This window comes from Anopheles merus, chromosome X (genome assembly GCF_017562075.2).
Source record: "Anopheles merus strain MAF chromosome X, AmerM5.1, whole genome shotgun sequence".
Classification (NCBI taxonomy): Eukaryota; Metazoa; Arthropoda; class Insecta; order Diptera; family Culicidae; genus Anopheles; species Anopheles merus.
Genome location: NC_054081.1, coordinates 4,556,565 through 4,582,565, shown reverse-complemented (window position 1 = coordinate 4,582,565; position 26,001 = coordinate 4,556,565). Strand labels below are relative to the sequence as shown.

Here is a 26,001-nt window from a genome sequence, read left to right as displayed (position 1 = left end):
TGCTAATAAAGCTTCATTATATCTAATTATGATGTTTATTAATTATTTAACCACAAGAAACAATTTGGTAAAAATAAACATATCTAAATATGTACACATAATAAATTGCATAAAATTGTCCCATATGGCGATTCTAGCAAGGTTGAAAAGTCCGGCGGTTCTAGTGTTAAAGGGCTTCCTCGTCACTAGCACGACCGGTCTTACTCGGCGAGCTGGTACGTTCATGAAAACGGGGGAAAAATACAATTCAAAATACAAAAAAACACACACACACACGCAGAGGTACACGTCGCGGACCGCGGGCAAGCAATTAAATCTGCCCCAAAACGGCAACACACCTACTACAACAGTTCGAGGGAGGACGAATAGCGGCGAAAAAAAAAAACGCTTCGCGATGGTGACCCAAAGTGTGTAACACAAACAAACACACATACACAGACGTACAGGAAAGGCCAGCTCCTGCGGAGGTCAACGCATCGATCGGGTGACATTACGTAAGTTTTGTATTTTTTGCTTTCCGAAGGATGGATTAAAAACCAAAAAAAAAGAAGAAAAACGGTGTTGGAGTTTTAGTTCCCTCTTTAGGACCCGCTGTATTCATTTTGATGGCTTTTGGCTGTTGTGGTAGGGGGCAAGGCGAAAGGAAAGGCGAAAATTACGTGAAGCAAACAACAAACGACTCCTTCCCGGTCTGAACAGTGTATTATGAGAGATTTATTCCACACCAAGCGGAGTGATTCGAAACGAAGGGAAAAGGGTTTTATTTCATGGGGCGAGCTTTTCTTCGCCCGAAAACGACAAATCACCACACACACACACAAAGAGGAGCGCACGGCTGGCAAGATGGCGCCCTTCGCGGCGCTTTATTTTAGGACCCGCGGCGCTGTGGGCCGCCATCACTGTGCCATCCGACCGGTGAAGCGCCATTACATAACACGTGTACAAGGGGAGACCTTTACCGGTGGAGCAAAAAACCGACAGACACACACACACACAAACAAGTGTGTATTAGCTAAAAACAAAAAAAAAGTGATGAAAATCTATTCCGCGCTCATCGAGCTATTGTGCTTGTGGTTCACTGCCGCTCGCTTTCGGCGGTGTGTGAGGATGGTGTTCAGTGTCGAATGAGCGAAAGCGAATTATTAGGAGAGGAAAAAGGGGGAAGGGGGAAGGTGTGGGAAGGCACAAGAGAAGGCACTGATGGATGGGAAGCTACCCGAAAAGTTGGCCCGTTAATGCAGCAAGCAGCTGGCCCGCTCCTGGGGAAAGAGCGACAAAACGGGGAAGAAACGAAGCGGTGAAGTTGTGCTAAAACATTTCGGATACTTGCGGGCACTGTTCCCTTTCCTCCCTGCACGCTTTCCTCTTTAATTCCGCTACATCCTGGTGGGGCTGGCTGGCAAGAGGTCAAAGCTAAGCAGGCAGCGGTTTCAGGCAGAACAGAAGGCGAAGCAATTAATGCTGCCTGCAGCGAGCTTGTGCCCACACGGACACGAACCTTCGGCACACTGGTGCATCCGGATGGCTCCACACAGTGCACTCCTTTATGCACTATACACACACACACATCCATAGACACACGTGTGAAGAAAGACACCCAGCCCCATCACTCTCTGCTTCGCTGCCAGCCAGCTCAATCCATCCCTATCCGTCATTAGCTTCAGTAGTTTATCCTGCTCATTTTCTCTCTCTCTCTCTCTCTCTCTCTCTCTCTCTCTCTCTCTCTCTCTCTCTCTCTCTCGCTTGTTCTAGATGTATTCTGGCAAAAGACAAAGTTTGCGAACGGCGAGGAGCGTCCAGTAACAGACCCCTTTGCCCCCTTGTGCTGTGAAACACAAAACACCCCATCGTACAGGAGTGTGTGCATGTGTGCACTGTTTCAATCTAGTACCTTTTCTCCCCCTTTTCCCACTGTGCCACTGTTTCGGTAGCATGATGGAATGTGTGTGTGTGTGTGTGTGTGTGTGTGCTTGCCATCACCACCTCATCCCGAAAACGGCCAAACAACGTGCTTGTTGCAATGCAGAGTCACGAACAAGCATTCGAATGCCTGCTGCTGCTGCTGCTCTACTTGCGCATTCACCGTCAACTTCGATGCTTCAAAGTTTCACACACAAACCACCCACCAGGGGCGTGCGTAGCGATGCGTTCGAGATGAGTGTGCGCTGCAGGATGCGCCACGTCCCCACGTGTGCCCGATCAAATGTCTTGCCCTGGGCATGCAACGCATTCCTGTGGCAGGGGCTTGGTGAGCGTGTAGTTGGGTAGATTGGTCTATATACGATTAATTTTAAAGTGACTTTAGTCATTTTCCCGAGAAATAATGATTTTCTTCTAATTTCTTAACCAACACAGCGATTCGTACGATTTAAACGCCTTTGGGTATGCAAATATTCGCACACCGTTTTTAACCTCAAAGCCTTCATTGTTGTGTCCAGAATTTCTTGCCCTTTTTTCAATCTGAAATTGTTATTTAGTGGAAAATATATTTCAAACAGACACTGACAGTTTTTTTCCTCCATTTTGGGGCGTTTGATTTGAACATTTGAATCTCAAAATATTGAAAATCTTCTCATCGTTATCAAACAAGACATGCGTGTTGCATACTGTAAGGCGTTTCCCATTCAGCTAAATCTAAATAATCAAAGCAGAGGCTTTTGTGTGCTGAAAGTAATTATCTTTAAAACCGTTCGCTTGTTGCAAAACGCCTATAAGTATGCAAAAATATTTCACTTATTTTGTTTAGTCTACAAGCTTCATTTTTTTAGTCTTGCTGATGTGATGCCGCTTCATACCAGAGAGTTATTTGTTGTTTTGAGGGATTGTTTATAAAAAAGCTCTACCCAAATCTGGATAAAATCTGGAAACTGCTTGCGCTGTGGAGTGTGTATGACGCGTTAACGATGCAAACATTCTCGCCATCATTATTCATGCTAATACTTCACGCATTGCATACTTTCAGGCGGTTTTTTTTCTTCTTTTACTTCAGCCAGCTCTGCTCAATCGCTTGCTGTACAGGAAGGCAACCCCTGCCCAAACGCAAGAACCGTTGCCGGCGCATGACAAAGGAACCATCCGGTTCGCCACACGCCTGTCATTGTACGGCAATGTGTTCCAATCATATGATTTCTCATTTATCCGATAGCATTGTCCACCGGGGACGATCTCCCACCCCCGTACCTTCCCCTTCCGTGCACCGCACTATACACGATAATTAAAATGGCGGAAGCCCCCGCGAACGGTGGGCCGGAAAATGGCGAGGTAGTAATTAGATGGTTGGTTGAACCCCTCAAAAAAAAAAACAGGGGGAAGAAAAAAGGAAAGTGAGAACAATGTGCCATGACAGAGTGACTGACGGTGCACATTTTCCAGCAGCAAGCAAACAAGCAAAAAACCAGTCCCCTTCCCTTCCAAAAACGACCCCCCCGAAGAACCTGTCGGAAGTAATTGAAGCGCTCTTAATTAACTTTGATGCGTTTTGCAACAGGTCTTCGAGCACGCGCCGCTGCGTATCATCTGCGCATGAAACCTTAATAATGTGACTTTTGGCACACGCGTTGCATACCTTGCGGGCGCATTTGGAGCCTTTTTTGTGTGAAGCGATAGTGGAATGAAGACTTTTCTTTTTTTTGTTGTTTATTTGTTTACCCAGAACCAGAATGCTCATTTCGTATCCGGTCAACCTTTTTGGGGGAGGACGTGTCTGCGAAAAAAGAGCCGAGAAGAAAATGAGATTTTCCGAGCTCCTTTCCGCCATCCGGTGGCGCGTCAAATTTCGTGGCTCGGCGATGGTGATGCTTGGCCTACATTTGCCACCTGCCGGGCCACGAGATAACAACGACGGCGGCGGCGGTGGTCCGTTTGGGAACGGTTTTGCCCGATTGCTTTCCTATCTATGCAACACACACACACACACATACACACATATGGTTGATTGGAAAACATATTGGAAAAGAGGGTAGCCGCCACCGCTTTCGGTAAACATTCACGCAAATGAAACCTTTGGCCTGCGGCTGGCTGGACTGGCAAAACAGAGGGAGGGATTTTCCACCCTTTTTCTTTCACTCAATGAGAAAAGACGACACAAGCAACTCGTGGCATGCGTTCGTAGTGGCAGATACAGCGGCGGTGAAGAGCGCATCAACAACAAACACACACACACACACACACACACACCACAAACCTGCTGTCGAAAAATAGAAAGCAAAAAAAAAGGTCTGCAAAGGAGCCAAATTCGATCCAAAACGAATAATATTTGTGCCTCGTGCACACGCCAGGGGAGGAGGCAAATGGGCACGGGTAAGGGAACGCAAAAAAAGGGAAAACGAACTAGTAAGGCAGCCCTGAAAAACCTCCCGGCGGGGGAGGGAAAACTTTTCCTTCGTTGAGTGTGCTGTGTGTTTTTTTTTTTTTGTTTTGTTTTCAGCTTGGCGGAGCGTTTTTCTTTTGCTTTTTCTGCTTTTTCTTCTTCCTCTTTACCTCCTCTCTTAAACGCGCAAGAGCTTCCAGCTTATTGCTGTTGCCTGTTGGATAATAAACAAAACCTCCCGAGCACAACCGTTCTGCTTGGGGGAGGGAGTTGTGTAAAATGTTGGTGGCAAAAGTGATGCCGCACCGATGACGCTGACGGCGGCGACGACGAATGCCGATGCCATTTATTAACTTATTCACAGCTTTTCCTACATTTTTTGCCCCTCTCTCTCTCTCTCTTTCTTTCTCTCTCTCTCTCTCTCTCTCTCTCTCGCTCACTGTGTTTGGTTTGGGCCATTCGCCAACCGATGATGTAATAGTTTGGGGCAAGTTTATCCGCCCGATGAGGGCGGGCAGTGATGAGAGCAACAAGAAGAATTAAAAAAAAATCCCCCCCCCCCCGGGAAGAAGAGGAAGCGAAAAGAAAAAGAAAAGAGAGAAAGAGACAGTGTGGGTGACGCAAGGCGGACCAAGTTTGTTGGAAAAATCCGATTAATAAATGATTTCCCATCAGCATTTCCGACTCGAGCACTTTCCGCACCGGTCCCGACCATCGGGAATGGCTCCCTCCTCCCCCTGATGACGTCTCCAGTGCGTCCCCCACTGACGCATCATTTGCATTTGCGGAGGCAGCGAAAAGGGAAGACAATAACAACAACAACAACAGCAACAAAAAGTGCTGTGAAGAAAATAATGCAAACACGAATTTTTGAGCGGCGCGTGCAGAATTCATTTCCGAATCGATCCCACGGCTCATCGCCACTCCGAATCGGTGGCAGGGACAGGAAAGGGGATAGAGCAAGGAGGACAACTGTTCAAATGGGGGAAAGAAAAAAAATGAAAACACGCTCCAACAAACGGTCTAGTTCGCGGGTGTGCTCGAAACGGACCACACAAAAACGAGCTCGATTATTCCTTTTTGGGATTTTCCCGATTATTATCTTCTTTTTTTTTTGCACAATGGAAATGAAAATAAAACAGCCACGAAAACTAGGCGGGGGGGGCGGGCATTAACGATAAGGATCATTGTGTTGCGCGCGGGTGGAATGGGGGGGGGGGGAATTCGGTGAAAAACTACACGCCTTCATCTCGGGTGCGCCTGATCGGTTTTTTGTGGATGGGGTTTTGTTTTAAACGAACCGACGCCATTAAAACTGCAACTGCATTACTTAAACTGTGGCAGCAAAGGGGTGAAAGAATCCTTTTCCCAAACGCACACAGTGGCGCAGTCACATTTTCACACTTTTTGTGAGGCAAAAAAAAATTGGAAAATATTTACCTTCTCTTTGGTGAAAGAGCCAATAAAGGAATGTTTTTTTTGTTCGTTTTTTTCTCCTTAGCATGTGTGTGTGTGTGTGTTAATAAATGCAAATGGAGGATGGAATTCCCCCCTTCCCTCTACCTCCTTAGTTTGCCGCCCGCCTAAAGGGCACCGGTGTGTGGAATCGGGGATTCGCCTGTTATCTCGCCGTTTTCTCGCGTCACCCATCGTTTCAAGCATTTTCGCGCTTTCCCACGCAAAACGAACCCAACCCACAAAACCAAGTCAGTTTCGCGTTTTCCACCGAGAATTCTAATTTGAGCTGTCTCACTCACCACACACACACACACACACACACACGCGCACAAACACACTCGAAACCCCTTTCATTGCGTTGGGGTTTTATCAGTTTCCTGCTCCTTCCAGTCTTTTTCATTCGCTCTGCCCCCCCCTCTTTTTGCCAACATCACATTAATCACTTTTCAGCATCGCGTTTCGAGCTCTCAAACACCCCGCCACCGCTCGGGAAAGGGGAAAGCAACCCCCAGGACCAGTCTCGGGCGCCGCAGAACGAAACCGTTCATCCTTTTTCTGCGCGCTGCGTGCCGGTCGAGGGTGACTAAATCGGCAATTTGATTTCATGGTGGAAAATGTGTATGTGTGTGTTTTTCTTCGCTTTTTCTGCGCCGCTTCCACTGGTCACCGCTGCACCATTCGCTATTTTTTCGGCTGCGCTACGCTCGCCTCCCCTTGCCTCCTGGGTCGGCCGTGCCTGCCGCTCGTCATTCGGCACTGCGGATGACTTGGTGGAATTTCCGTTCCATTTTGTGTGTGTGTGTGTGTGCCAATGAAAATGCAGAAAAGCACCCCCCCCCCCCCCCCGAAAAATGAAAAGCAAAAAAGAGGGAGATGGGGAGGTCAAAATCGGAGCAAATCCTTTTAAGCGGCCGTATCGTTAGCAACTAACCGCCGGGCCGCCCGCTAGACGAAATAAAGAAGAGACGCCCGCAAACACTCGACCGGGAGCGCGCACCAGCGCTTGAGCGAACAACCACAGCGGGCTGGAAGAGATCGAAGCTCGCTCGGCACATCTTTGCCCAAGCGCCGGGTGCACCTGTGCCGGGCGGTGCGGTGATAGGGTCGTTTAAGATCCCACCGGGCATCGGGCGACGTGCTTCCCGCGTTCGCTGTACGTGCCTTCCTTCAATTGGTGGGAGGGGGGGGGGGTGTGCAGTTAAAGCCAAAACACTAGGAGGTCACTTTATTTAACGCAAAATCACGTGCGCCGTTGTGAGTGTCTGTGTGCGTGTTTTTTGCCTTCTCCTTCTTCTTTCAGCTATTTCGAAGCCGCCCTGCAGCAGCAGATTGATCGGTTCCAACCGGACCAAACTTTACCCAAGCACAGGACGCTTTGTGAGAGACGGTTTGGGACAAAACCAAAAAAAAATGTATATTAACTGCCAAACACTCACCAGAAAGCATACCGCTTAGAAGATACACTAAAGGTCACATTTTGTGATGCAGATTGCATAGTTGTAGGCGGTTGTGGTGCTTGCTTTTAGAACTAATGGTATTGTTTCCATGTTTGAATGACGTTTATTAATAGCAAAACAAACCGAAACGCTCTGAGCTGTGCAAAACTCCCAATAAGAACGGTCGATTTTCCAATAAGTTTTTTTTTTTTCAAATATTTCTTGCACATGAACAAGCACGCCTAAAGTTATGCAACCACCTGCACGGGGAAAATTAAACGATTCTGACCTGATTACTTTGGGTCGCTGTCACTGGCACTTAAAACGCCTGAAGGTATGCAATCGGCATTGCAAAAGTTGCCCATTTATCTACTTTTTCGTCACAAAATGCAGCAACTGACTGGGAGTTAGTTGATTTCAAAATATTTCCATTTAAAAAAAATACACTAAAATACCATTCTAACGACAGAAGCAGAAATTGCTAAGAACTTGAGCCCTGCTGCCAATAGCAGTAAAAGTTTTTTTTTTTTGTTGCTGCCGCAGCTGCTTCTGCCGCGCCGTACAGTGCAATCGATTGCAATGCACCTACTGCTTTGGCGTTTTTAAGCGACATCGAGGAGGCCCCCTGTTAGCGCAAGGGTAACGAGGCAGGGGTGGAAAAAAAATAGCGTAAAACCAGCCGCCAACCTTACCGAGGTGACCTTATTTTGCACCACCAGCGCCGGTGGAGCAGAAAGTCCATCGCTGCTAAGTCGTTGCCTGCATCGGAACAACACACACACACACACATACATACTCCAAAATTGGCCTTATTGAGGGGTGGGGAGGGGAAGAAACACTAGCAGTAACCCGAACCGAGCTGGGAGCCCGGGCTGGTAGCGGGGACACGAAAACACGAAACCCACGAAACTCGGGCAACGGCTGCTCGCTAGCGTGAAGTCAAGTTCCACCCCCTCCCCCCCCCCCCCCCAGCAAAACAGAACGCTGACAGTGGGCAGTAATTGCGCATGCTACACGCCCGGCACTCGGTACACCGGTGGACCTCTCCCACCCCCTAACCCCTTTTCCTTTGTATTTTCGTGCTGCTCATGCTTCGAATCAATATTCCGCCTTGACCGTTACACGAAACGTCGCATTCGCCGCATTTGCGGGTTCTGGTAAATGAAGGGGGGGAAGTGGAGTGAAGGGGTTCAAGAGAACCCGAACTCTGGCATATTGCTGCTGTTCCACCTCTTTTTTTTCTTCTTCTAATATTAATGTTTTTTTTCTGTTTGTTGAAATTCTCGCGTGAAGCGACGAACTCGCAAAAGAAAAGAAAAACAAACAAACAAACCCGCACAGGGCAAGATCACACTTTCCGTTTGCACCGAGAAGCTTTCTAGGTTTTTGAAACGTGATCTTCCGAAGGGAAAGCATTCCCTCTTTCCCCTCTCTCTCTCTTTCCCTGCTGCTTGCCCGTGCACAATCACGCCTCCTCCCGGTCGGGCCAAAATGGTGTGTCCCGGGCTGTGCTGTGGCGCGTTTCGTTAACATTGAAGCCGGGCTCAAAAGTTGGTCACACCGGAGCGGAGCGCAAAAAGGGACACGGATTATCCTTTTTACGTTCTCGCGCTTCGCCATCGTAAATCATGCTTCGATCTTGCACGGCCAGCCAAAAGAAAAGGGGAAGCAAAGAGAGAAACGGTCCACCCTGACCGCAAATAAAATCTGCCCCGAACGGGCAGCATCAGTGGTGGGGGAGCGAGTACGTCCGGAAGCTGCTGTTTTGTGTCCGCTCGGAAGAGCGGCGAGGGCTAAGGGTCGCGCAGCCAAGAACCTCTTCGAGATGTGTATGTATGTATGTGTGTCGCTATGTTAAGGTTTGTGTTGAACAATGTCCTGGCCGCAAGAATAACTATCCACTCCGTTTCCCTCCCAGCAACATGCTTGCCTTTCTACGCTCCTGACGTTCGTCCTCTTGCCATATTAATAAAAAAAATAAAGTTGTTGCCCTCCTCCCGCACAATGCCTCGCACGTGTGTGAGCGTGTGGCTTTAGGTCCTCATCATCCATCCGCTCCTTCCCTTCCCTTTGCTCTCTTGCGCTGTCTGTGACATACAACAGTGAGCATTATATCCTTATGGTGAGGCCTCCTGCTTTCTTCCGGAGCCACGTTGGGAGGGAAGAGGTCAGCAACACACAATGGCAGAGGTCCTTTCTGCTTCGGCTCACAGGGTCACACACAGACACACAGACACATAGACACATAGACACACACAGAAGCGCACATCATACATCGCTCATTCTGTGGTTGCTGGTTGTTCTTTTTTGTTTCCTTTTCCAAAGATATATATATACTCTTCGTAGCCATGATGTATGTGCGCCTTTGTGTGTATGTACGCGCGTGTCTGTGTGTGTGTGTAGGTGTTACGGTTGTTTGTTTGCTTGTTTGGAGAAACTGCTGCTGATCGGTTGCTCGATGCGGTTGATTGACGAATTATGTCGCTCCCGTACAGAAACGATACACACGCACACACGCACACACGCACACACAACACGTACTCGTGTACAAGCACGCACCTACATTAATACGTGTTAGTCGGCTCACTTTGTTGGTTTCGTTTCCTTCCCTCCGTACCCCTCCTCGCCTTTTGACACGTTTCATTTTCCTACAGTGCACTGCACACAAAAAAAAAACGCAAAACTTCACGCAATTTTTATACAAAAAAAAATACTGAATTTTTTTTCTCTTCAAAGTCCTTTCTGCTTTCAAATCGAATAGAATACGCCTCCCAAAGCAGGAGAGAAATGACGGCCAAACGCCCCCTTTCCCGGGTTGAGAAACACTGGGTCCTTAGCGGGCAAGCGACAAACCCTGCCCGCGGCCCACCATGGAAGGAGTAATTCCAAGAAATAAATTTCTTCCCTACCTATTCCTCCCATTTCACCCTCCCCCACTGGCACTGCTTCTGTCCCTGCTCGCCCATCTTTTCGAATAAGACCCCTGAAACTCGATTCGACCAGCGTTCGTGTCCAAAGGCGTCCGAATGGCGACGGCCACCAACACTATTCCCCGAGCCTTTTTGTGTCTGTGTGTGTGTCTGTGTGTGTGTGTGTGGTCCCGTTTTAACACTATCACACAAAACGATCAAAACGTGTGTTTGTGTGTGGTGTACGTGAGGGATTTTTTTTTTGTATGCGGTTGCTGTAGTTGTTTCGGGTCACATTATTATTATTGGCCCCACAAAAACGTCACCGGTTAGGCGGGGCAAACACAGTCACGGTACAACATCGGGGGAAAACCACGCAGCGGCAGTGTGGCACGGACCTCAAAACGGCTGGACACATACACACACACACACGTGCGTGTGACAAAGCTGTACTGCTGCGGTCCTGCGGTGGTAGTGTTGGTGGACGAACGCAACAGCAACAACAAAAATGAAAACTATAAACGTGTAAGAGCTTTGTCCCGCCCCACCCCACCCACAGTCGTTACGTGAGCCTCGGGTTTTCCCCCCTCTTTTTCTTCTTTTTCTTTCTTTGCCTTTCTGCTTGCTGTTGGGTTATTAAAGTTTTGCCCCACTGCTGGCCCGGCGGGACGGGACGTGGGGGGAGGTGGAAAACCAGCCTGGTTGATGGGTGATTGCGGTGTACATGCTAAGGTCGCCTTTAGAGTGCTCCTTATGCCCATCCAAGCCCACCGGATCCACCTGTTTTCGCCATCGTTTTGCCACGCACCAGGGCCGGCAAAATGGCGGGTTTGACAAGTCTGCCTGGTTGTTGGCGTTTCTTTCGCTGCTTTAACTGGTGCGAACCGGTGTGCAGGGAGGTGGAGGGGGGGGGGGGTATGCGAGCAAGGGCAGAAGAACGATCAAATACACACACACGCACACACAAATTCACAAACACCCTTTGAAAGCAGAGAGAGAGAGAGAGAGAGAAATGCAAATGCCCGTCGTCGGTTTCGGTCGTACAAGCGCTCGCGCGATACACTTTAAGCCTGCCCGCCCGACACGTTCCGCTGTAAAATAACGAAGACGAGGAGTGGGAGAGGGGTGGTGCTCGCAGGCACCACACCGCTTGAAGGTAGAAAAAAACGAACCACACGCACACGCACAATAGCGTACCAACGCAAACAAAACGTTACCGATCAGGATCACTTTCGCAATTGAAACCAGGCGCACCGGAGTGTTTCGGCAGCAGCAGTGGTAGCAGTGGCGGCGGCAGTAGTAGTAGTAGTAGTAGCAGTAGTGGTGGTGGTGGTAGTAGTAGCAGCAGTAGTGTTGGTAGCAGCGAAGTCACGAATCACACAATGACGAGGCACTCACAGCTGCACGAAGGCATACGCACAATTGTCTGAAACGTTTTTTGTATTTTTTTTTATTGCTACTTTGTTTGTTCGTTAGTTTGTTTAGCGTTTTGCTGTTACGCGCTTTGATTGTTTCGTTTCGTTTGTTTGTTTCGGGCGCTTGGTGGCTTTGTCTTCATTTTTCTTCCGTATTTGCACTTTGAATACTTTGTACTTTTTGTTTCTTTTTTTCTTTTGCCTTGTTTATCCATCTCTACCATGTTTTTGGTTCACACTTTTTAGTCTTGTTGGCTTCTTACGCGTTTCGTAGTTACTTTTCTGTTGTTTTTTTTTTCTTTGTTTTTGCTTCGCTTGTGCAACAATTTAAGCTTTCCCGTCTTTCTGGGGAAGCGTTTCTCGCTTAGCTTCTTTCCATCCTTCTCTTCCCCCTTTTTTCCACTATCTCACACTGACACACACGCACACACACAATCGCTAGCACGCACACATCACATGCAACGTCACGGCGTGCGTGTGCCGTGCGTTCCAAAACAAAGCTGCCACTGGCCACGGACAACAAAGAAAACCGTTTCGCACGATCGCTCACCGTGCTAGCGCCGCTCGTCCCCGAGCAAACACGCCGACGTACGCCGCGAAAGGGGGCGCCTGTGGGGACGGGGTGGTTGGTGGGGAGGGGGAGTGTGGATGGCAACGAAACAGCAGTAGAGCAGTGTAGCGGAGCACACGGTCACTGACACACTCCGTGCGAGGCGGCCTGCCAAACTGTCGCTGACCCGGAGCCGCAGCAGTGCCGAGCCGCGCACCGTGCTACGCGTCGTCCACAGGGGTGTTTTGGTGCCCGTCGTCTGGAAGCCTCTCCCAGTACTAGGAAGCAAAGGCCCACTCGGTTTGGTGCGGTGTGTCGTCGTCGCGCGCCCTGCGTGTGTGGCTTGCCGGGCAGAGAACCAAAACAGAACAGAACGGTGCGGTAGCAACGGCTTTTTGGTTTCGGTCGCATTTTCTTCCCATCCCCCCCCCTTCCCCTCCCCCCCCCCCTTCCCCTCCCCCATTGCGCTGCTGCCCGCTGGGTCCCGCACCGCCGTCGATGGGGGCAACGAAGGCAGCAGCAGTAGCAGCAGCAGCAGCAGCCGCAGCCACTAGCAGCATCAGTAGCGCGGGGCACTCACGAGAGCGAAGCGTCGGCTACGTTCGCACCTGCAGTGCCAAACAAGAAGGCAGCACCGTTCGGTACCATTGTGCCCGCTCTCGCTCGCGTAACTCAGCGCCGAGAATGCGCGTGCGGGAGCGAGACAGAGAAAAGAGAGTGAGAGAGAGAGAATGGAACCCACAAGCTCGGTCGGTCATTCCACAACGCGAAAGCTTTCACAGCCACAGTGCTCGGGCGTTCCTTTCGGCGGTTCTCGTTGCAACCTGTCGTCCCTCGTATGCTTCACGCGTCTGTCCTGCTGCCCTCCTTAATTGCCTTTTGCCACCGCAACACTGCTGTGGCGCTTTATTACTACGTTCGCGTCGGGTGAGTGTTTCACTTCGGCCCTTTTCTCATGCTCGGTGTTTTTTTTTTTTTCAACATCTCTCTAAAGACACGACATCGAAGTGGCATTGCCGTTACGTTACGGCCACCGTTTATGGCGGCAAATGCTCTCGCTTCGGCGAGTTCGGCTCCACCGCCGAGCGCGCTCGTCTCTTGTTCGGCTTTCGGCACTCACGTGCGCACGTTATCCCTGCGGTAGCTCGCCCCCTCGCAACGGACTGCCCTGCTGAGCGGGCAGGCTCATTATGCGTCAGTTAATTGGAAGCATGTGACGCGGTGAGAGCTGTTGCCGTGTCGCTTCTTCCTTCCTCCTCCCCCCCCCCCCCCCCATTTACCGCGGGTGCTTCTTGGCCCAAAATGACAGCCCAAAAGAGGAGCCCGAACAGACGGCCACACGGACACGTAACCACACGGAATGTGTTACACATCACAACAAACACACACACACACACGCACGCACGCACACATCGAACGATTTTCGACTCACATTGCTTTATTTATTTACCTATTTTCGGGCCGTGCGGGTGTGAGTGCTGTAATTGGAACCGTCAGTCGCGTTCGTCCTTCCTCGCAGGTACACTCACAGGCGCACACGACGACGACGGCCTCGCACGAAGGCGGCGTTCGGGTGCGGTTCGTGCGCTTCCGTGTGCTTGAGTGGTGCGCAGAGCATCCACTCGGGTTCGGCTGAGTGCGCTCTTCGGGAGAGCGAGAGAGCGGGTGACGCTTCGTGCATGTCATGCGGTATTTCACCGTTCCTTTGGGTGTGTGTGTGTGTGTGTGTGCTTCATGAGTGATGAAAAGCGCCCAATATAGAAATGGCCGATGGTGGGGGAGACGACCGGTTGAAAGGCTTGAACCTTTCTGCAAGCACCCACCACCTTCCCCCCCTCAGTGGTCATCCACAAGTAATGGTTTCTTTTATATTTAACAAAGTTTTGTCAAAGCAAAACAAAAACAACAACAACAACAACAACAACAGCCTCACTCGGTTACGGCAGCGCCGGAACAAGATTGACAGGAAAGTTTGAAAATTAATGCAAGCCGCCGTGCAAGCGAACACGCAGGAAAACACACAAAAGAATTTCCCCCTTTCCCCCCCGCTCCTACCAGCTTTCGTTACGCTGCAAAGGTGACGGCTCAAGCTGACAGTCGTTTAACGGTTGTCGAAATAGACAATAACAATTCCCCATTCACCCCGTTCTACCCACCGGCTTCCGTTGGGTTGGTAATTCCCCCCCCCCCCCCCCCCAAAAAAACGAATGTTTCCCCTCCCCAATCTGGGTGCGTTCGTGCATGTGTGGCTATTTTTTGTGTTTGCTTTTTGTTACTTATTTTTCCTTCGCTCCATTGTCATTGTACTCCTCACGGTCACTCGACCGAGGAGGTTTTTGGTTGTTGTTGTTGTTGCTTCTCCGTTTTACTCTACCCATCCTTTTGTTCGCTCGGATGGACGTGTGACGGACAAGGCGCCTCCGCCAAGCAAATCGGTCGCAACGATCGCTCTTCCCACCGCACAGCGCGCCTGAGGATAGGAGTTTGCTTTCTTTACTATTTTTTTTTCGCTCTCACATTTTCCTCCCTTTCCATTAACTTAAGCGATGCGCTCGATTATCAACCGATAGCAACAGCTACCGTTCAAAAACAAAGGATGCGGATGAGAGGGTGGAAAAAGGCGAAACAAAAAAAAATACTCGACCAACGCGGAGAGCTGATGACCGTTCGAGGTTGCTTTCCACTTTTTTTTTCTTCAGGGTTACATCCATCTATATCGACCTCGGCTCTGAAACACAATTCCAAACACGACAGCAACACGGCTCATTACGCGCCTAACGTCGAGGTTTTCTTTCTTTTTGTCTAACCCGCAGTGAATGACGGTGTAGGCAAATAGCGCCGGAAAATTGATTGAGTGAAGCAGAACGAGGACGGCATTAGTTGCTGAAAGCGTGCTGGGAGGGAAACAAAAAAGAAGGAACGCGTTTAGCGCTGCAGTCATTGCAGCTCCTTTGGCCAAACGGGAAGATCCGAGCGTCGTCCGGTGCGCACCATCGGAAGGTGTGATGCGTCAATGGCGACGCAGCGCTACCAATTAACGTAAAGCTTTTGTGTGTTTTCAACCACCAATCATCGCGTGAGTGGCGCTTACACTTTGATTAACACTTGCTGTGTAAATAGCTGCACGCATACACACATTTTTGTTTTCGCTTGTTTGAAAAGCTGAACAATACTCTTTCAGGAATTCAATCTTCTCGAGCACCATCTTCAAAGCGAAGCGAGCGTTTGCAATTTATGCTTTACCCTGCCGGGTTGTGCGGAGTAAACGTCCAACAACCATCATCAACAACAACAAATGGTGGAAGAAAAAACAAAGACATTTGACACGCACCGCCAAGAGCGAACAAATCGTGCCATTGGCTCGGGTTTCCCACACTCAATACCCATCACGTGGGAGTGGCACTCGAGGACCACCCGCTCGATTATGGATCACGAGATGATTCCACTGTTCGCGTTGAGACGTACACAGACACAGAGCAACAGAGGTAAGAACGGTATGGTAAGGAGCCGAGCTTTTCAGATAGCATTTTAAAAGTAGCATAACACTTTAATATTCCTTAATTCAGGTGGTGGTAAAAGAGTGGTTTTGCAGGTTGAGCAGGAGGAAGTAACGATTTATGTTTTAGTTTTTATATTTATATATGAGAAAACAGAGTTTTTGCTTCATGGAAATGTTAGTAAAGCCCATCGAGAGAATATACTTCAGTCGAGAACATTATTTTTCCTGTATGTTTGTAAAAGACTGTATTTATCAGCGTTAAAATTATATTTTAATCGTAACATGAATAGATGGGAACAGTCTTTCAATTAATCAAGCTGGAAAAAATTAATGTATCGTTCTTTGCTGTCTGCCCGCTGAAATTCAGTTTTATAGGCAAACGAACTCAGAGCAAGAATCTCGCACGAATAGTTTAATCGGCAAATAAACATGCTCTTAAATGAAGCTAGTTGGCAGGCTCCGGTTCGTATCTCGTATTGGAAGTTTTTAATAGAGTTCAATAACTTTTTCTTTAATGTAATGAAAAGCCTTCATCTGACGGTAGTCTTTTAGTAAAAGAGGAATTAATATCAAGTTACAAGCCAACATTTCCATGAAAAGAAGAATTTGAAAAAGATTGAAATATTCTCAGCGCATTGCTTTTTCGTTTATTCTCCAATAAGATGCTGCTTGATGATCTTTTTTTTTTCAACATGCAAGTTTGACCATATCGGGGGTAATACTCTTCGTTTACTGAATACAAGTGGAGAAATTCGGCTCGATGTCTGTTTGATAGATGCTTATCATTTGAATCGTCTGGTAAGGAAAATCAGACTGCAAGACAAGCAGCCGAAATCACAGTGGGTGAGATGATGATTTTAATAAACACTCACAAAATTAGAAGTGAGAAAAACGAAATGCCGTAAAAGATAATCAAATTAAAAAAAAGCTATTTCAAACTAATGTCAGTACATTACAGGGTTTCCCACGATTTATTGGTTGGTTCCCATCAATTTTTGGTGGGTTCGCATATTTTCCAGTTGTATTGATATCCAATCGGAAAATACCAATAAATTATGGGAAACGAACCAAAAATCTATGGGTTACGATCAAAAAATCGTGGGAACGCACCAAACAATCATAGGAACTGACCAATAAATCGTGGGAAACCCTGTATCTCCTATTTCATTCTAAGCTGGCGTGTAAGGGCATTCAAAAAATTAATTCTTTAATAAATTTTATAACATATCTGTACTTTATTTTTCGAAGCATAAAGCAGAAATATTTTACTTCTCAACTGCCAAAACATTGTTTTTGTCGATTTCCTGCTACGATTCTGTCATCGAGAAAGATTGACCTGTATCGGCTATAGACTCGAGAGAACACGTAGACCAATTTATGCATAAAGATGTATTACTTGACACATTTGAATGGAAACCTCAGATTTGCCAATAAAAATGAGGTGGTTTAGTTACATTCATTGGCAAAATAAAGTGCCCACGCGTCACAGCTTCATAGTAATTTCATTTTTAGTGATGTAAAACAGAAGTTCTCATACTGGATAGTTTTTCAGAAAAGAAAAAAATAAAAGTCAAAATCACTTCGATAAAATTAAGTACCTACTGTAGCCAATCAGAAAATTGCTTTTTGAGCAAGTATAACACCGTTATAGAGGTGCGGTCCCGTGGTAAAGTCGTCAACTCGAACGACTCAATAACATGACCGTCATGGGCTCAAGTCTACATTGGACCGCATCCCCCCGTAGCAAGGATTATTTGGCTTCGTGGTAATAAATTAAGTCTCGAACGCCTGTATATAGAGCGCGGCATGTCCTCGTAGGACGTTACGCCAAACAGAAGAAGAAGAAGAAGAATAAGAAGTATATAAGTAATTTATATGCGTTCCTCTGGCTTTGTGGCAGGATCTTTGTTATATTTTTTAAAGGTAAAGCCCTAGTTCTGCGTCTAGTTTTTCATATACCGCTCTTCTCAGGCGATATCCAGAGCATCAAAATAACTGTATTTGTTTGTTGCACCAGTTGTATCCTGACATTGTTTCCTTTGCAATATACACCATGACGTCGAGACATGTTGATTGCAGGAATAGAGAAAAAAACCTGATTATGTACCAATTGCGCAATTGCCTGCTCGGAGACAGCTAAATCTTCACTTATTTCTATTGGCATTAAATTTCAAGACTTAGAACACTAACATTAACATGCACAATTCGTTCCTAGTATGTTAACCTTTTTTGCATTCTAAATCATTAGCGATACTGTGCCACTACACAATGTCTTACCCGAGCAAAGGACGCGCCATTCGAACGGCGCCAGCCGACGATAATCCTAAACCGGGCCGCACATTTATTGCCAGTCTTGCGCCAATAATCGTCGCCGTAAGTGTGATTGAAACTTGATTAAATGAGACAAGTGCAGTGCCAAAGGTGCAACACAATGTACTATCCCCTTCGGCACACTTTCTTCCGCTGGCGCGTACTCCGCGTGCTGCACAATAAACGTGCTTTTATTGTATTCGTAAACGGAGTGAGCGTGCGGAAAGGAGGTTCCGATTGCAGCACCAATCGCCACCGTGGAATGGACGCAGCACACACACACACACACACAGAGAGAGCACTAAAACAACTACTTGTCACCGGTAAGCCGTAACATATCGCTTACCAGATTGCACCGGGCGCTCGTGCCGCAGCAACAACCACAAGGAGCCGCAGCGATGGGACGGTATGGGGGCGGTGATCGACAAACATAATAAAAGTCCTTTTATTCCCACTCTCTCTCCCTCTTCCTGGCTGCTCTGCTTCACTGCTCCGTGATTTTGTTGCAATGCTTTCGATTGCTTCCGCTTTCCACTTCTACAGCACACAAGCACGCATGATGTGGGTGTAATATTTTGTATCCACTTTCCCACCAGCTCCACCACCATCGTGATCGCGCGCGCTTGAGCGTCCCGTTGCGGCGACGACGCCACCAGAACGGCTCCGCCGTTAGCCAAAGTCAAACATCTCGCCCCTCCCTCATCTCACTGTTTTCCCCCGGGGGCGCTTTTGTACACTGTAAAGTGGAATTAAGCGCGCCATGGAGTGTGCTGGGCGTCGCCTAGTGGCATGGTGCGCTCCGAAACAACGCCACCCAGAACGCGCGATCAAAAGAAAGGCAAACAGGCAAAACGGTGGGGAAAAGTGGGAAGGGGGAATGTGGTGGTGGTACGAGGCATGATGCCGGAGTGGAGGGTGGAGGTCGTTTTACATGAAGCACCATCTAATAAAGTTAACTGCTCCATTCTTCTCGATTGTTTTCCGCTCGGTCGGCTCGAACGTTCGGCTCGTGCGCTGCGGTTGCCTGTAGCCGGCAGCGACACTCGTGGCGCTTACCCCCCCCCCCCCCACCCCCTTTCCGCTAGCGTACACTTGGCTCGAATCTTATGAGAATTCATTATCAACATTCTCATCGCCGACGTTCGGTGCAGCATTCGCAAACTGAATGGGGAATGGCAAGGAGAAACATGTACGGGAAGGAAGTACGATAGCAAAACCAACAAAAAAAACCATCGCCGCTTTAGTGGTTGGAACACCAGTCCGACCCCTCAAGGGTACAGTAGTGTGCCAGTTCCGTGTAAGCGTGTGGGATTTTAATTATTTATTATATAATTTTGTCGTTTTCCTCCGATTTTTGTTGTGGTTTTTTTATTGAGCGGCAATTTTTTTTTTTGCTTTCTCACATGTGTGACGCTATTACACCACTTGGTTTAAAATTTGTGTACTGCATACATGATTTTACAAATACACACACACACATACACCCGCTACGTTCGTAAAGCTCGAGACGGCCCAGCTGGATCGACAAACGACAAGTTCGTCGCCTGTTTGTCGTCTACTCTGTGTGTGTGTGTGTGTGTGGTGTGTGTGTGTGTGTGTGTGTGTGTGTGTGGTGTGTGTGTGGTGTGTGTGTGTGTGTGTGTGTGTGTGTGTGTGTGTGTGTGTGTGAGTGTGAGTGTCCTTGCGAATGTCTCGAGGACGTGTGATGCTTCTCCCGTCCCGGCTTGCCTCCCGTCCTAATTGCTCGCAAGTGTTGGCCCCAACCAGAAGGCACACTTTCAACACCCCGCCCCGCCCCCATGACAAAGCTCTGGATAGTGGAAAAACGGTGCAATGAGGAGGGGAGCGAGGAGGAACATCTTTTATGCTCTCAGCCGCGTGTTACATCCATTTACAGCGGGCGCGCGCGCTCGGGTGTGCCTGGTGGATCGCACGCTTCGCCGAGTGCGATACTTAGCAAACATTTATTAACGAATTTCTGCCACACATTCCGCTAGCCATTCCTAGCGTTGTTTCCCTCGCCGCCCCCGCACGCTTCGCTCGCCAGCCCCGACAAGTGACATCTTTTGTGATTTTGCGCCCCGCCGTAGATGCTTTTGAGATCGAAATAATTACGGTGCGGTAGCGTGAAGACAAGAAAAAGCGAAGCAGAAAGAAACAGCACACAGACGTGTGTGTGTGTGTGTGTGTGTATGTGTGTTTCGCGTGGCTTCTTTCATACCGAACGATGGCAACCGCTTCTGCTTCCGACTGGAACTGTGTGTGTGTGTATGTGTGTGTGTGTGTTGTGTGTGTGTGTGTGTGTGTGTGTGTGTGTGTGTGTGTGTGTGTTTCTGTGTGAAGGTAGCAAATGGAGTAAAGGAACGGGCGTTGATTTTTATCGCTAAAACGGTGCCACATTCGATGATGTGAAGACACACACACACCCATACACGGTTGATCCATTGATTGATCTTTGTGTAATGTGAAAAGGAAGCGGCAATGCACGTGCTCGTTGCTAACCACGATCGGTGGCCTTGTTTTCTGTATGTAAGGTAGAAATCTTCGTTGACTGACGATGAAACACAATGAGATTTAAGTGAAGTTTAAAATTGCTTAGTAACCTCCGTAGCTCGGCAATGAAGAAACAGCATTTTAAAGACATAATTTTCATAATAAGGGATCATCTAAAAATTACGTTACGTGTAACTTATAAATTTTACAATTGTTTAATTCTAAAAAATCGATTTTCAAAATTCGATGCAATCCTTCAACAATCCCAAGATACTCTTCCTAAGCCTTTACACTGAAACATGCCTAAAGAATGCTTTATTATGAGTGTACTAAGCTATATCGTTTTAACATCTCCTAGTATGATACTAAAGAGTCTCTTCAAACAGTAAAGTCCTTCATAATCTTAAGCCATTGAAATTTTATTGATAAAATTGTTGATTTGTGTTTCCAACAGGTGCCAGCCATGTTGATATTTTTTTTATAAACAAGTGCATAGTTCACACGACAAAAAGAAAAATGGCAATTTCCGAAACGTTTCTCATGGCGTGGTTATTATACCACAGCCTTGAAATAGTTTTCGGTGCTAATTATGAGACTTTAAAATAAATCTATATTTTTTAAATAATATTATAAATATTAAAAAAAATGAATATATACGCTTAAATATATTTTAAAATATTATGTAGTATTTCAAGAGTGACATTTTCTTGACATCGATTTCTGACTTACGACTTGTTATGACTTCATTGTCATGACTTCATTACCGTACCAATAACATGTCTTTAGCAATAAGCTGTAAATTTGACATTTTGTTTGCGTTTCGCATCCTAGAGGTCTAGAAACGGTTTTAACTAGTAGACTTAATAGAGTTCTGTAGACGGACCTCCACAGTCTGAACAGAAATAGGAAGTCTTAATGAAGCAGTCGTAGGAATATCGTTCCAATTCTGGTAAGATGTGCCTTAGGCTAAGCTACCAATGTGAAAAAATACCCAAAGAATCCTGTTGACATCCTGTTGGAAATCGTTCCAACGATCGCTCTTCTGTTCCTAACGAGCGTTAAACGCTGCTGCTATTGTTGTGTTGTGTGACAAAAAAAATGGTAATAAAAAGATAACACGGCTTAAACGGAACACACGCTCCTGGTCTGCAATGAAACCACTCCAAGCCCACAAAATGCGTTGAAATTCTTGCATCACACAGGGAGCGGAAGAGCACTGTCAACTGTAAAATGCTTGCTAGCGCCACATTGCCACACAAGAGCGGAATAAATAGACATGGAATTTTCACCACACTGACCTTGCAGTGAAGCCATCTCACCGGTTTGGATTCTACCGAAACTTCTCGGCCAATGATGCCGGGGACGCTTTCAAGTGTCCGGCTCGGGTTCGCTTCCTAGTAACTTCGTGCATCGTTAAACTCTTACAGCGATGGCTCCTTCTTATGAAATAAAATCAAACGCACTTGACAATATTCCGGGAACGCTCGGAGAGCACGAGTATGCTAAAGCGTTTCTCCTAGTAGGTTGAATTAATATTCTATTTACATTGCTTTTCTCTCCTGTTCTGTCGAAAACCCCTGCTCTATTCAATACGAAACTTTGCCAGAAAATATTGTTGCCCAGCAACAGCTGCACCAAGTTTCCCCAGAAACACTTGAGAACTCCAGGAACACTTCTCCTCTGTAGATGTCATATGTAACATTGTGAGAATCTGTGAAGTCTTTCCATTTTCCATTTCATTAAACACATTTGACTAAAAATACAAAACTATCAGTCAACACCGAACACTGGGCAAAACTGTATGCTGCAGCCCGTCTCGAAACGGGGGCAAACAAAACAACAACAAAAAAAAAGGAAAACAACTCCACACTTACAGCCCGGAGCTCCCGGTAGTGGCTTGCTATTTTTGTGTGCTCTCAAAACAGTTCCAATCGAAACCGTTCCATCGCCCCCCGCTGTACGCTGTTCCTCCCTCACGCTGTTGCTGGCATCAATAGAAAAGTCAGTTTTAATTTGCTCGCTCTCTTCGGCTCCCCGCCGTAACTACTGAACGAGAAAAAGGAAGGACGGCAAGAAATCGCATTACTCCTTCCTCCGTGGCCCAGTATCAATTTTAGTCATTTATTTTTGTTCCTTTTTTTTGCTCCAACCATTCCAACGTAAAACTTCACTTTGCAGCTTCAGTGTCTGCTTGTTTTCTGTGTGTGTGTGTGTTTTTTTTTTGTACGTTGCTTTCCTTCCTTTGAAGAATCGGCACCAATCGCTGGATCAAAGCGAAAAAGCTGGCAGCTTGATGGATGGAGCCACAATAATGACACTCCGTGAGGTGGAGAGAGTGCGAGAAGAATAGAAGAACGCTTTCTAAAAGCTGTCCCGAGCTGACTGTAAATGGGACTGTGTATGTGTGTGTTTGTTCGGCGGAGACACATACTGCCTCTGACTGACTGATGTTTTTCCAATGAACCGTAGCGACAGAGTGGAAGATGAAATTGCAAACGAATGGGAACCCGCTCCCCTGTTTCCCCCCGCCTTCCAGCAAACGCGACCTTTCAGAACGAAAGGGCTGAGAGGGAAGGATAGTCGGGGAAGTGTAGGAGCAGCCATCGTCATCGCATCGCAGCTAGAAACTCATTTAAAGGGTTGCAACTTACTTTCTCTGCGACAAAATCGGCAGACACACCAACCACTGGTCATCTTTCTTTTCTGTTCGGAATGTTGTTCTCGCATCCACACCCTTCCTCCCTTTCACCCCACTCACAGTTTCTTCCCGCATTCCGTGCTATAAATCGTCATCGAGCGCATTGGTATGCTTGCTTACTATTGTTTTCCGTTCGCTTCGCCGGTATCTACGCCGGACAACCGTCTCACCTTGCAAAGCATTTTTTTTTCTTTTGCTCTTGCGAGTGTAGTGTACAGTATTACTCACCTGTGAAGTATAAGAAGAGGAAGAAGAAAAGGAAGAAGGGAAAAAAGGGAAAGTAATGGATGCGATTGAACGGGACACGACCGGATGTCCAACGTCGATTAGGGAAGAGATGCAGGAAACGAACCCGAAGAGAAGGAAAGAAAGAGAAAGAGAAAGAGAGAGAGAGAGAGAGAGAAAAAATCGATTATTTAGTAATGTTTCATCTTGCAATGCACAGGACAACGTGCACGTGTACAGATACAGCCAGATACAGCTGCAAACGGTTGCATCATTCATTTTTGTGTAAATGTGTTTTTATTTATTTTGTTACATAAGTGTTCAACTCAACACCATCGTTTGCCGCTGGTGATCAGTTGTGGTTCAGTTCGGTTGCACATAAGCGTGGAATAAACTCGAGCGCATATCAGGCGTAACGCAAAGCAGCTGCCCAGGCACACAACAAGCGACAAAGCCTTACCGTGGCGGGTGAATTGGCGCAATATCGACACATTGCTTGCAGTTGGTACAGGTAGCGTCGAGTAGCATATTTCTGTGTGTGTATGTGTATTTGTGTTTATATGCAAAAGATAATCCACTGAAATCAGCCACCGCAAAACATTTCTTTCAACATTCTTTCGGACAATCCTGGTTGGGAAAGGTGAGCATTAAATGTAAAATAAATTATATATATACGAGCTAGAAAATTTAAACTATATTTATTCGTTCGACATGCCAGGGTAAGTGATATACTGTACATATTTATTTGCGTGTGTGTTTGTGTGTGATAATCTAAATGCGAAAAAGTGTGTTTAATAAGCAGCACAAATGCATTGAAGTTTTGCTGCTCTGTTGTCATTGTTCATTATTATTATTCGCTACGTCACACATAGCTGAAACACTACCAAAACATTTTGCACACAAAAAAAAACCGATACGCTTCAAATGAATTGCTCAGTGCACAGCAGGTCAACTAAACTACATTAAAAAAGCCACAGCTATCGATTGCTAGACAAAAGCCATTTCTTTCCCCCTCGCGTTTAGTGTCCCACAACTTAGAATGCGAACCATAAGCTTTATTGCGATCAGGATTTTTATTTTATTTATTTTATTTTACGGTAATCGAACTGGAGGCTGATACATTTGTCAACTGCTTAGCACTGTACCGGCCAACGTCCCATTTTCCCGCACGAAGACCCGGTACAGTACGTGGAGACGCCCAGTGCTTTACCGCGTTTACTATTATGGAGGCGCCCAGTGCTTTACTGCGTCTACTATTATGGAGACGCCCGGTACTTTATAATAAAATAAGACTTAAAGCAGTGTTTCATCGAGGAACAATATATTTTTTTGTAAAAAAAAACTACTCCCCTTCAACTTTAGCATAAAAATATTGTGTAAAAACTGTGCACGCAGGCTGACAAAAATATTGCTTCGAACCAACGAACAAGCACATTTTCTTATCCTACATTAGCTTTTAGCCTACTCATAGCTCTGCGTCACGGTATGCGATGTAGTATGCTATAAAAGACGAACTTTCTCGTCCATTCACCCGCGGCGCAATCTATCATGTATCTAATCTATCATGCTGATCCACTCACACAGTTGCCCATTATCGTAAAAGATCATTACGCTTCATGCAGCGTCAGCTACAGGGGCTACACGCACTGGTGCTGTGCCCGCTAGTCTCATAAACTGCAAAGCAAAACACCTGCATCAGACTCTTGCTCTGGTTTGCCGGCTTGAGGTACACGGTGTGCAGCACATACAGGATCGGGAAAAACGCTACAACCAAGCCACCATGTCAAAGCAAAGGAAAACACTCCCACCCTGCACCCCTACTACTACTCTCCCGCATGACACAATGGCAACAGATCGCACTGGAGGACAGGCAAACAGATGAGCCCAACCGGGACGGGCTGGGTGTTTAGCGCGCTCTATCTCTTCCCTCCCCCCCCCCATTTCCTCCTTGCTGCTATACTGAAATCCCCGGGCACGATGATGCGCGCCTTCATCATCCCGTGCCCTTTCGCATGCACTCGTACGTGGCGCATTTGCTTTTTTTGTGTTTGCCTTTTGGCTTGTGTATCGCGAACTTGGTAGCTTTGGCAGCTTATTTAGGTAATGACTTTCACTTTTATTACGCGCACCAGCACACACACACACACACACACACGGTAAGCCGTGGGCGCACAGCGGAGCAGCGGAACCTGTACGGAGAACGGGAGAAGAAAAGTAATTAGAGGCACCTCACATAAACAAGCAGCCAACCAGCACAGTCGTGAACACGGAGTACAGTGAGGTTTGTGTATATGCAAGAGACAGACAGACAGAGAAACGGGGTGAGGAGGAGGAGGGAAAGAACGAAAATTAAACAACCCGTACGGCACAGACACTGAGAAGCCGAGTAGAACAAGGGGGCGACCGACAGTGGTGATAATGCACAGGGAAGGGAAGGCGCTCGGTACTTAATGGGAGATACTTTTATGCCTCATAATTAAGTGAGTTTTGTTATGCCCTCAAATGCAGTGGTAACCATGATGAGCAGGGGGTGGGAGAAGACGTATCACGCGTGAAGGACTTTGCTGTACCCGTAACGATTTTGGTTTTTTTGGGGAGAGGGGGAAGGCTTCGGCAGAATTTGTCATTCACAGACGATCGACCGGGCGCAACGAAATGCAAGCAACGAACCTCTTTCCCTAAAACCTGCAACGAACACA

At 47.1% G+C, this 26,001-nt stretch overlaps 1 protein-coding gene across 7 annotated transcripts in view; it reads right to left on the bottom strand.

Annotated features, from left to right (window-relative positions):
• Positions 1–26,001, bottom strand: part of LOC121587667 (potassium voltage-gated channel protein Shaker) — a 114,649-nt gene that overhangs the window by 69,605 nt on the left and 19,043 nt on the right. Inside the window, exon 1 of one of the 7 annotated variants that reach the window (XM_041904675.1) lies at positions 12,078–12,448. The exons of the other annotated variants lie outside the window; for them this stretch is intronic. The gene's annotated coding sequence lies outside the window, so the exon portion shown is untranslated. Of the gene's footprint in view, positions 1–12,077; positions 12,449–26,001 lie in introns of those variants that run through there. 7 annotated transcript variants of the gene reach the window in all.